The 12,351-nt window shown below is 44.8% G+C and overlaps 2 pseudogenes; both read right to left on the bottom strand.

The window, feature by feature from the left end:
• Positions 1-12,351, bottom strand: part of LOC140717854 (uncharacterized) — a 966,201-nt pseudogene that overhangs the window by 830,089 nt on the left and 123,761 nt on the right.
• On the bottom strand, positions 1,307-1,698 carry LOC140717797 (histone H3-like; annotated as a pseudogene).

Raw genomic sequence — 12,351 nt, 5'->3', positions numbered from 1 at the left:
ATGGAGTGGTTCTTTTTTAATTGTAACACTCCTACTGTATTGTGAGTTGTAAGATGCTATATGATGGTATTGTATATTGTGTATGTTATAAAATTTATACATTTGCTTTTCTTGTAAGTAATTGTTAAAATTTTTGTTCTTGTCAGACCAAAAATGTTTTTTTTGGAAGGAGGTGTTACGTACCCGTGACACGAGACAGTGGTACCCTTGTCACGTGACTGGTGTTGAAGCTATACTGGACTTGAGGTAATGGTCTTGTGATGGTGGAATGACGTCATTTTCCCGCCAGTAAAGATCATGTGACAGGCTTTTATTACAGGGTATAAAAGGAGGACCCCTCCCTGTGAGGAGGGCCAGTTCGTGGCTGGATTTGCCATGTTGACTTCATGCCACTGCGTGTTTTAATGTTATGACGCAGTTTAGTTGAAAGATGAAGTTTTATCTAATGCCTAAAGTTTAAAAGGTCATTTCCAGCAGTTTCTTTACAATACTGCTGGTTGAGAATCAGTGGAGTGTGAAGATGGGAGTTCGGGAGTTAAAGATCGAGGAGAATCGATTTCGACGGTGAAACGGGTTCGACCTTGTTTGATCCTTATTCGGAAGGATTTCGTTGACTATTCTCGTGTTAATCCCTGGGAAATACCAGAAAGGATTGAGAATGGTGGTAAAGGAAAGGTCAGTGCCTTTAAGCCGTTTCGTTCCGTAAATTCTTCGTGGGAAAAGTACGACTTTGGGGAACTGACACAAAACGACGTGAAAGAGAATTTAAATCGTCTTTAAAAGTCTCTCCTTTAAATGGACTGTAAGCATTTTGAACTTTTGGCAATACTACTTTGAAGAACTGTTCTTGCAACATCGTTTTGAGGACTGTAAGCTTCATTGCTTTAAGAACTGTTTAAGCTGCCGCACAGCAGCTGATTTCCGGTTACGTTAGTGATTTGTTTACTTTTGGGGGGTTTGTTTTCAGTGTTTAATAAACGTGTTATTTGTTATAAAAAACTCTTGCCTAACTCATATATTTATTGTTGCCTGAATCCGTAACACTGAAACCGATGCGAGAGGGGAGGGGGCGTATTGAGAGAGAGAGAGAGATCTCTGCAGGAATCTGCAGCGGGAGGATATATGATAAGCTCTGCGGTGGCATTGTCGACTGACCTTCATTCAGGCCCCAGCTACAAAACTACAGTTTATTTATACAAAGCACCAACATCAAACATGTACAATATTCAGCAAGCTGCAGCCCTTTCCTTTGCGCGGTAGTGGATCTTAAAAGAGCCTTTTCTTGTATTTGGTGTGTAGGCTGGGTTTAAGCGCGCTCCCCGCGGATGCGGCGGGCCAACTGGATGTCCTTGGGCGTAATGGTGACTCGCTTGGCGTGGATGGCACACAGGTTAGTATCCTCAAAGAGCCCGACCAGGTAAGTCTCACTTGCCTCCTGCAGGGCCATGACGGCCGAGCTCTGGAAACGCAGATCGGTTTTGAAGTTCTGAGCGATCTCCCGGACCAGGCGCTGGAAGGGAAGTTTGCGGATGAGCAGCTCGGTGGCTCCCTCAGAGCCACGGTGCCGGGCCGGTAGCAATGAGGCTTCTTCACTCCGCCGGTGGCAGGAACGCTCTTCCGCGACGCTTTGGTCGCCAACTGTTTGCCAGGAGCTTTTCCGCCAGTCGATTTGCGCGCTGTCTGCTTGGTTCGGGCCATTCTGCTTCGGGAGTGAGAACACAGGCTGAAATACAGGAACAAGATAGACGAAACGGGCTCCAGGCCAGTATTTTATACTGTTAGAGTAGGGCCGCCCCATTGTATCCGATTGGCTAAACCTCAGGAGTCTATTAACGGAGTCCAGTTGTTGCTATTGGTTCAGTCCTTCACTCATCACCCGCAGTCACGCAGCGAATATTAATTTCTTGGAGTGAACTTATTTCTGTTCGTGACGGCAAAGAAGAAGATTAAGATCGATTTTAATTTTAATTCATTCAGTGAGGTTTTGCGGGCATCGCCGACTGGAAAGTCAGAATCGCATGCATTTCAAACAGGTCCAATGAATCTGTATTCAAATGTTTAACACAATTTATTATTTATCCACGAAAAATAATATGTAACCGAAGTTATGAACATAGCTCCCTCTGTGAGGCGGTGGGTGGCTCTTAGAAGAGCCTTTGTTTTGTGCTCGGGAGGAAGTGGGAGTTTTTCAGCCGCCGAAGCCATAGAGAGTGCGGCCCTGGCGTTTCAGAGCGTACACCACATCCATGGCAGTGACCGTCTTGCGCTTGGCGTGTTCAGTGTAGCTGACCGCATCCCGGATCACATTCTCCAGGAAAACCTTCAGCACCCCGCGGGTCTCCTCATAGATTAGACCCGAGATCCGCTTGACGCCGCCACGGCGAGCCAGACGGCGGATGGCCGGTTTGGTGATACCCTGGATGTTATCACGGAGCACTTTACGGTGCCGCTTGGCTCCGCCTTTTCCCAGTCCTTTGCCCCCTTTCCCTCTGCCAGACATGATGCTGCTTCACTCAGGTCGCTGCTCAGTGACAAATCGACTGCTGCTGTCTCCTTTTATGCACAGCGCCCGGACCTGCCCGAGAAACGCGCAGAGAGACAGAGGCGGGGAGGGGAGGAGACAGAGTCAGAGTGACGGACAGAGCCGAGAGCGGCCTCTCATCGTCCAGCTCCGCCTTTACTTTAACACACCCGGCAATTTCCAACGGTCTATCCTCAACAGAACAGAAACAAAGCGCTCGGAAAAACCTTCAGATGCACAGCATCAATATTGAAGACCAGTCTGTAACTTTAACACATAACTCGCTGTAGAACTGACACATAATCTCTTTAAATTTCTATTCAATTCTCCAAAAATTAAATGTTAAAATTCTGAACCAGAGGACAATTGCGAGGACGGGAACCATAGAACATTACAGCACAGAAACAGGCCTTCTGGCCCTTCTTGGCTGTGCTGAAACATTTTCCTGCCTAGTCCCACTGACCTGCACCTGGCCCATATCCCTCCATACACCTCTCATCCATGTACCTGTCCAACTTTTCTTAAATTTTAAAAGAGAGCCCGCATTTACCACTTCATCTGGCAGCTCATTCCATACTCCCACCACTCTCTGTGTGAAGAAGCCCCCCCCCCCATGTTCCCTTCAAACTTTTCCCCTTCACCCTTAACACATGTCCTGTTTTTTTTCTCTCCCCTAGCCTCAGTGTAAAAAGCCTGCTTGTATTCACTCTATCTACTCCCATCATAATGTTATATAGCTCTATCAAGTCTCCCCTCATTTTTCTATGCTCCAGGGAATAAAGTCCTAACCCTGACTTTCCAGTAAAACACAGAGACAGCCAGAAACACGCAGCAGGTCAGGCAGCGCCCGTGGTCAGAGAAACAGAGTTAATGTTTCAGGCCGAAGCCCCTTCATCAGATACTCCCTGTTCGCATTCCAAATTGCATCTGGAGCTGTGAATGATGCACCAGAACCCAAGTTCCCTCTGCACTGCCAGGTCCTGTTCTCTCTGAACATTTAGAAAATGCTCTGTATTACATATTTTTGCTGCCAAAATGTACAAGTTCACACCGTCCCTCCCCCAGAATCTCCCAGCTGCTAGACCTGTGTCCGATCACGTCACCCGTATCTACCCCTTTGCAGAATCCTCAACACTCTTCACAACTCAGTCCAAACTTTTGGAAGTTTGCGATAACTCTTTGCTTTGTTACAGTTTAAAACGTTTTGCTGGGAAGGTTGATGAACTACCAGATCTGGGGATTTCTGTTTCCTGCTTTTGCTTCAGTGTACAGAATCTGCAGGTTTTTGAATCTACCATTTCTTTTGTATTTACTTATTTTTCCTCCTATTTGGAGCAAAGGAATAACTAATAGAAACATAGAAACCTTACAGCACAATACAGGCTCTTCGGCACACAAAGCTGTGCCGAACATGTCCCTATCTTAGAACTACCTAGACTGTGTACATAGCCCTCTATTTTTCTAAGCTCCATGTAACCATCCAGGAGTCTCTTCAAATACCCTATCGTTTCCACCTCCACCATTGCCGCCGGCAGTCACCGCTAGCTGCGTAAAAAAAAACTTATCACTGACATATCCTCTGTACCTACTTCCAAAATATAGGAAGTATTTTTAAAAACATAGAAACATTGAAAATCTACAGCAGAATATAGGCCCTTCCGCCCACAAAGTTGTGCCGAACATGCCCCTACCTTAGGAATTACTAGGCTTACCCATAGCCCTCTATTTTTCGAAGCTCCATATACCTACCTCAAAGTCTCTTAAAAGAACCTAACCCCCTCCACCACCGTTGCCGGCAGCCCATTCCACGACCTCACCACTCTCTGAGTAATAAACTTATCCCTGACGTCTCCTCAGCACCTTAAACCTGTATCCTCTTGTGGCAACCATTTCAGCCCTGGGAAAAAGCCTCTGACTATCCACATGATCAATGCCTCTCATCATTTTATACACCTCTGTTAAGTCACCTCTCATCCTCCACCGCTCCAAGGAGAAAAGGCAAAGTTAACTCAACTTATTCTTATAAAGCATGCTCCCCAATCCAGGCACCTCTGCACCCTTTCTATGGCTTCCACATTCATCCTGTAGTGAGGCAACCAGAACTGAGCACAGTGCTCCAAGCGTGGTCTGACCCGAGTCCTATATAGCTGTAACATTACCTCTCGGCTCCTAAATTCAATTCCACGATTGATGAAGGCCAATACACAGTACACCTTCTTAACCACAGAGTCAACCTGCACAGCTGCTTTGTGCGTCCTATTTATCCGACACACAACACTCCAGAGAGAGAAAAAAATACTCCCTCACACACCACTGAAGTATTTCTAGGAATTTGCTGCTTTAAATTATAGGAAGTGATTTTCAATAGACAATAAACAATAGACAATAGATGGAGAAGTAGACCATTCGGCCCTTCGAGCCTGCACCGCCATTTTGAGATCATGGCTGATCAACTACTATCAATACCCGGTTCCTGCCTTGTCTCCATATCCCTTGATTCCCCTATCCATAAGATACCTATCTAGCTCCTTCTTCAAAGCATCCAGAGAACTGGCCTCCACTACCTTCCGAGGCAATGCATTCGAGACCCCCCACAACTCTCTGAGAGAAGAAGTTTTTCCTTAACTCTGCCCTAAATGACCTACCCCTTATTCTCAAACCATGCCCTCTGGTACTGGACTCTCCCAGCACCTGGAACATATCTCCTGCCTCTATCTTGTCCAATCCCTTAATAATCTTATATGTTGCAATCAGATCCCCTCTCAATCTCCCTAATTCCAGCGTGTACAAGCCCAGTCTCTCTAACCTCTCTGCGTAAGACAGTCCAGACATCCCAGGAATTAACCTCGTGAATCTACGCTGCACTTCCTCTACAGCCAGGATGTCCTTCCTTAACCCTGGAGACCAAAACTGTACACAATAATCCAGGTGTGGTCTCACCAGGGCTCTGTACAAATGTACACCGTTCAGGTAATAATCTACCTTCCTATTCTTACTCCCAAAGTGGATAACCTCACACTTATTCACATTAAACGTCATCTGCCAAGTATCTGCCCACTCACCCAGCCTATCCAAGTCACGCTGAATTCACCTAACATCCTCATCACATGTCACACTGCCACCCAGCTTAGTATCATCAGCAAGTTTGCTGATGTTATTTTCAATGCCTTCATCCAAATCGTTGACGTAAATTGGAAACAGCTGTGGTCCCAATACCGAGCCCTGTGGCACCCCACTAGTCACCACCTGCCATTCCGAGAAACACACATTCACCGCTACCCTTTGCTTTCTGTCTGCCAACCAGTTTTCTATCCATGTCAATGTCTTCCCCCGATGCCCTGTGCTTTGATTTTACCCACCAATCTCCTATGTGGGTCCTTATCAAATGCCTTCTGAAAATCGAGGTACACTACATCCACTGGATCTCCCCCGTCTAACTTAGTGGTTACATCCTCGAAAAACTCCAACAGGTTAGTCAAGCATGATTTACCCTTGGTAAATCCATGCTGGCTCGGCCCAATCCTATCAGTGTTATCTGGATATGCCACTATTTCATCCTTAATAATGGACTCCAGCATCTTCCCCACCACCGATGTCAGGCTGACAGGTCGATAGTTCTCTGTTTTCTCCCTCCCTCCTTTCTTCAAAAGTGGGATAACATTAGCAATTCTCCAATCCTCAGGAACTGATCCTGAATCTAAGGAACATTGGAAAATGATTACCGATGCATCCACAATTTCCAGGGCAACCTCCTTTAGTACCCTAGGATGCAGACCATCTGGACCTGGGGATTTGTCGGCCTTCAGTCTCATCAGTCTTCTCATCACCGTTTCCTTCCTAATGTCAATCTGTTTCATTTCCTCTGTTACCCTATGTCCTTGACCCATCCATACATCTGGGAGATTGCTTGTGTCTTCCTTAGGGAAAACAGATCTAAAGTACTCATTAAATTCTTCTGCAATTTCTCTGTTTCCCATAACAATTTCACCCAATTCATTCTTCAAGGGCCCAACATTGTTCTTAACTATCTTCCTTTTCTTCACATACCTAAAAAAGCTTTTGCTATCTTCCTTTATATTCCTGGCTAGCTTGCCATTCTACAAATCTCCGAGGAGCTCGGTGTGTCCCTCCCCGGCCCCGTGACCAGTGCGAGCGCCCTCACACACAGCAGTTGGTGGGCGAGGGTCCAGTGATCAGTGGGTTAATTCATTAGAACAATTGTTCCCCTGGGTCGCAGGTAAAATAATAAAAACTGTCACATAAAGCGGTAGCTGAGGAGCTGGTGTGAGGTGGGTGGGGATTCTGGTACAAGGATCACGGCAAAGTTTGGACGAGAGTTGCAGGGGAATGGTAACCACAGCAGGTGAGAGGGTTGACAAGAATATATGACAAGACCGCTGGAGAAGTAACAGACCAAGGGGCAGGCTAATAAACGTGGTGGGACTGATAACGCTGAAATGAGTTTATTTCAACATTAGGAGTATTATGTTGTTGGACGGACAGGGCTGGCCGCTCAACATTCCTGGGTTTCATTGTTTTATATTTGAGTGTGGGTGGGAGGGTGGTTAAAAGATGCAGAGGTTACCCCACTGGGAATGTCACAACAAACTGGAGGGCTCATTTAAAGAAGCAATTTGCAGTTACACTGATTGGATTATCGTTTTGGTCCCCCAATAACCACCGAGGCAGAGGCATGGATATATTTGTGCTCATGGAGAGGTGCAGAACAATAGCGTTGTCACAGTGGGGGACTTCTTCTTCCCTAGAATTGATTGGATCGTACTCAATACTTAAATGCACAAGATTTGTTCAGTGAATCCGAGGAATGTTTGAAACATTATGTACAGAGCCCAACCAGAGGAGAGAACATACGGAAATTAGTTCTGGGAAATTGCCCAGGCCAGGTAACAGCTGAGAGTCAGTGAACATTTTGGGAACAGTGATCACATGTTAGTTTTTTAGCTAGTTATGAGTGAAAATAAAATCAGATCTTGTACGGGGGTATTATCTTACAAGAGGGCAAGTTAGATTGGACCAAGACAGAAGCTAAGGGGCTTTGATCGGGGGCAGCCATTGTCCGACAAGCCCACGTCTGACATGTGGGAGATGTATAAAGACCAGCAGATCTGAGTTCAGGATCTGCATGTTCCGGTGAGGAGTGAGGACAAGGATGGTAAGGAAACTTTTTGATAAGCTGAGAGATCCCAAATTTAGTCAGGAAGGATAGGTAAGCTTTATAAAGTTAAAATCAGATTGGGCCCTTGTAGAATTTAAAGACAGCAGGGAAATGCTGAAGCAGGTGATAGGAAAGGCCATAAAGGGGCCACAAAATGCCCTTAGTGAGCAAGGCCACAGATAATCTCAGGAACATTTGATTTATATTAAGAAAATGAGAATAACAAGATATTGAAAAGGTCCACTCAAGGTGAAAGGAGGAATGTTGTGGTTGGAGTCAGAGCAAGTGGCTGAGCTACTAAATGAGTGAAAACAGAGTGGGGCATGTGAACATGAGAAACATGCTGAGGTTGAGAAGGAGGTCTTTTGAAAAGTATTAAGGTGGATAACACTCCAGACCTGATGACATATATCTGACAATAGTGAAAGAAGCAAGTGAGGATATTGTTGGGGATTTGACAAGGAACTTTGTGGCATCACTAGTTACATGTGAGGTCCACAGGACTAGGTGTAGCAAATGCTGTGCCTTTGTCAAGAAGGAAAATAGTGAGAATCCATGAAACTATAGACAAGGGAACCTCACGTCAGTGGTAGGGAAGCTACTGGGGAGGATACTGAGCGACAGGTTTTATGTATATTACACGGCCATGGCCTGCAGTTAACCTGGCTTTGTGCAGGCATTTCTGAGGGGGGCAATATCACTGCTTGATGAGGGCAAGACAGTGGACATTATCTATATGGATCTTGGTAAAGCATTTGTAAAGGACCATCACGCTCAGCAGATTCTGAAGATAAAGATTTATGGGATCCATGGTGAACTGAAATTTTGAATTAGAAGGCAGAGTAGAGTTGGAAGACTGTTGTTCTGGTTGGTGATCCGTGTCTACTGGTGTTTCACAAGGATTAATGCTGGAAATTATGTTGTTTTTGATGTATATCAATGTCTGGATGAAAATGCAGATGGGTGCTTTACAGGTTTACAGGTGACTCCGAGACTGGTGAAGCTGCAGACAGTTTGAAAATTGATCAAACAACACACTGGGATATAGATTATTTACAGAGGTCCTCTTGCAGATTCTCTGTCAGAATAAAAGGTAAAGAGAACAGGTTCCGCCCCTGCCGCATCTGCTCTCAGGATGAGACTTTTCATTCCAGAATTAATGAGATATCCTTCTTTTTCAAAGAAAGGGGCTTCCCTTCCTCGTTCATCAATGCTGCCCTCAATAGCATACCTTACATTTCACACATGTCTGCTCTTACCCCATCCTCCCGCCATCATACCAGGGATAGAGCTCTTCTCCTCCTCACCCACCTCTCCTCCAGCCTTTGCATCCAGCACATAATACTCCAGAACTTGGGCCATCTACTACGGGATCCCACCACCAAGCCCATCATTCCTTTCCCCCAACTTTCCACAGGGATTGCTCAGTCCCCTACGTGACTCCCTTGACCATTTGTCCCTCCCCACTGATCTCCCTCTTGGCACTTATCCTTGTAAGAGGAACAAGTGCTACACCTCTTCCCTCACTGCCATTCAGGGCCCTAAACAGCCCTTCCAGGTGAAGCAACACTTCACCTGAGTCTGTCTGTTGGGATTATGCACAGTGTCTGGTGCTCCCGGTGGGGCCTCCTATACATCAATGAGAACCAACGTAGATTGAGAGACAGTTTTGCTACATCTGCCAGAAGTGGGATTTCCCAGTGGCCACCCATTTTAATTCCACTTCCCATTCCCATTCCGATATGTCAATCCATGGCCTCCTGTACTGTCACAATGAGACCACACACAGGTAGGAGGAACAGCCCTTATTTTCTGTCTGGGTAGCCTCCAACCTTATGACATGAACATCAATTTCTCTAAATTCTGGTAGGTCTGTAGTCTAGTGTAGCTTTCTCTGTGTTGTTTCTTTTTTACGTAGTTCAGTCTAGTTTTTGTACTGTGTCATGTAACACCATGGCCTGAAAAATTTTGTCTCATTTTTACTGTACCTGTACCATATATAACCGTACCATCAGTTATGGTCGAAATGACAATAAAAGTGACGACTTGAATTCTCCTTCTTCAATCACCTCCCATTTACATCGTCTCCCTCTGGTGCTCCTTCCATCTTTTTCTTTCTTCTAAGGCCTTCTGTCCTCTCCTATCAGCAACCCCCTTCTCCAGCCCTGTATCTCTTTCACTAATCAACTTCCCAGCTCTGTAACATCCATCCTCCTCACAGTTTCACCTATCCCCTTGTGCTTCTCTCTCCACTCCCCCCACCTTTTAAATCTACTCATCTTTTTCCAGTCCTGCCAAAGGGTCGCATTCCGACAAAAACAACTGTACTTTTTCCATAGATGCTGCCTGACCTGCTGAGTTGCTCCAGCATTTTGTGTGTGTTGCTGGGATTTCCAGCATCTGTAGATTTCTCTTGTTAAGTTTGAAGAACCTTGGTTTTCAAGGGATATTGGAGTCCTGTTTAAGAAAATAAAGAGGTCCACAGAAGGTTTACATAGGTAGGAACAAATGAGGTGCTTACAGAGTATTGGAAATGAAAGAGAACTCTTAAGAAGGAAATCAGGCCTAAAAGAAGGCGTGAGGTTGCCGTAGAAGACAAGGTGAAGGAAAATCATAAGGGATTCTACAGATATGTTGAGAGCAAAAGGATGGCAAGGGACATGGGGGAGATCTTAAAAGGATATTTTTGCACCTGTATTTACTCGGGAAACAGACTCAGAGTCTGTAGAAGTGAGGCAAAGCAGCAGTGAGGTCATGGACCCCACCCAGCTTACAGAGGAAGAGGTGTTGGCTGTCTTGAGGCAAACTAAGTTGGACAGCTCCCCGGGGCCTGATAAGGTGTTCCCGCTGACCATGCAGGTGGCAAGTGCTAAAATTGCACGGGCCCTGGCAGAGATTTTTAAATCATCCTTAGCGACAGGTGAGGTACTGGATAAGTAGAGGATAGCAAATGGTGGAAAGTACCTAGCACTGTCCCAACGTATGACAGGGCTGAGGATGAGGGAGCAAGTTTACAAGTAGTTGATGGGTATAACAGTAAATTAAGGAAGGACAAGCCAATGACTGGGTACAAATGCAGACAGAGCAAAGGTTTAATTATAGAACAGAGGCAAATTTCAAGTGAAGAATACAGGACTGAAGGTGCTGTATTTAAAAACACAGAGTATTTGGAAAAAGGTAGGACATACTTGTGGCAAAATTTGAGACAAGTCAGTATGACGTTGTGGACATCACTGTATCATGGTTGAAAGAAGGCCATAGCTGGAAGCTGAACATCAATGAATATACTTTGTATGGAAAGAGCACGTTGGAAGGCATAGGCGGTGGTGTGGCTCTGCTGGTAACAGATGGAATTACATTTTAGAAAGAGGTGACAAGGTCAGAGGATGTTGAATATTTGTGGAAGTAGTTAAGAAACTAAGGGGAAAAAGGTCATTATGGGAATCATATATAGACCCCCAAATAGTAGCCAAGGCGTGGAGTTGAGAATGTAAAGGGAACTGGAACAAAGGAATGTAAAAAGGCATGTCACAATTTAAATTGGGGACCAAATTGCAATTGGATTGGGAAAATCAGGCTGGTGTCATTTCTCAAGAGAGGGAATTTATTGAATGACTATGTGATGGATTTTTAGAGCATCTTGTACTTGAGTCTACTAGGGGAAAGTCTATCTTAGATTGTGTGCTGTCAAATAACCCAGATGTTATTAGGGAGGTTAATGTACAGCAGCTCTTAGGAGTCTGAGTTCATAATATAATTGAATTCATATTGTAATTTGAGAGGGAGAAGCACAAGTCAGATGTATCAGTATCGCAATGGAATAAAGGATGTGAAAGAGGAGCTTGCGCAGGTGGATTAGAGGAGGATACCGGCGGAAGTTCAATGATTGGAAAGCTTTCAAAATCCAACAAAAGGCAACAAAAAAAAAGCCGAAGAAGGGAAAAGAAAATGAGAGAAAACAAGCCAGTACTATAAAGCAGGATATTAAAAGATTTCAGTAATGTAAAGAGTAAATGGGAGGTGAGCCTTGATATTGAACCACAGGAAACATGCTGATATGGGAGTAATGGGGGACAAATAGACAGCAGATGAACTTAGTGAGTACTTTGTACCAGTCTTCACTGTGGAAAGACACTAGCACTATGCCAGAGGTCCATGTGTGTGTGGGAGCAGGAATGAGTGCCATTGCTATTGCAAAGGAAAAACTGCCAGGCAAACTCAAAGGTCTTAAGATGGATAAGTCACCTGGACCAGAAGGACTAAGAGTTCCATGAAAAGATGCTGAAGAGATAAAGGATGCATTAGTCATGATCTTTCAAGAATCACCTGATTCTGGCATAGTTCCAGAGAACTGAAACATTGCAAATGTCATTCCACTCTTCATGAAGGGAGGAAGGGAAAAGAAAGCAAATTATATATCAGTAAGCCTTACCTCAGTGGTTGGGAAAGTGTAAGCATGAGTTTTCGACATCCTTAGACTAATGATAATTTAAGTCAAAGTCAGCATGGTTTCTGTCCAAGGAAAAACATGCCTGGGAATTCTTTTAGAATTCAAGTGTAACACAAAGCTGGATGGACAAAAGAGAGGCAGTGAATGTTATTTGCCTGGATTTTCAGAAGGCATTTGATAAGGTGCCACACATGAGACTGCATA

The sequence above is a fragment of the Hemitrygon akajei genome, chromosome 28 (genome assembly GCF_048418815.1).
Source record: "Hemitrygon akajei chromosome 28, sHemAka1.3, whole genome shotgun sequence".
In the NCBI taxonomy this organism is placed as follows: Eukaryota; Metazoa; Chordata; class Chondrichthyes; order Myliobatiformes; family Dasyatidae; genus Hemitrygon; species Hemitrygon akajei.
The sequence above is the reverse complement of the archived record's forward strand: the minus strand, read 5'-3'. Positions and strand labels throughout refer to the sequence as shown.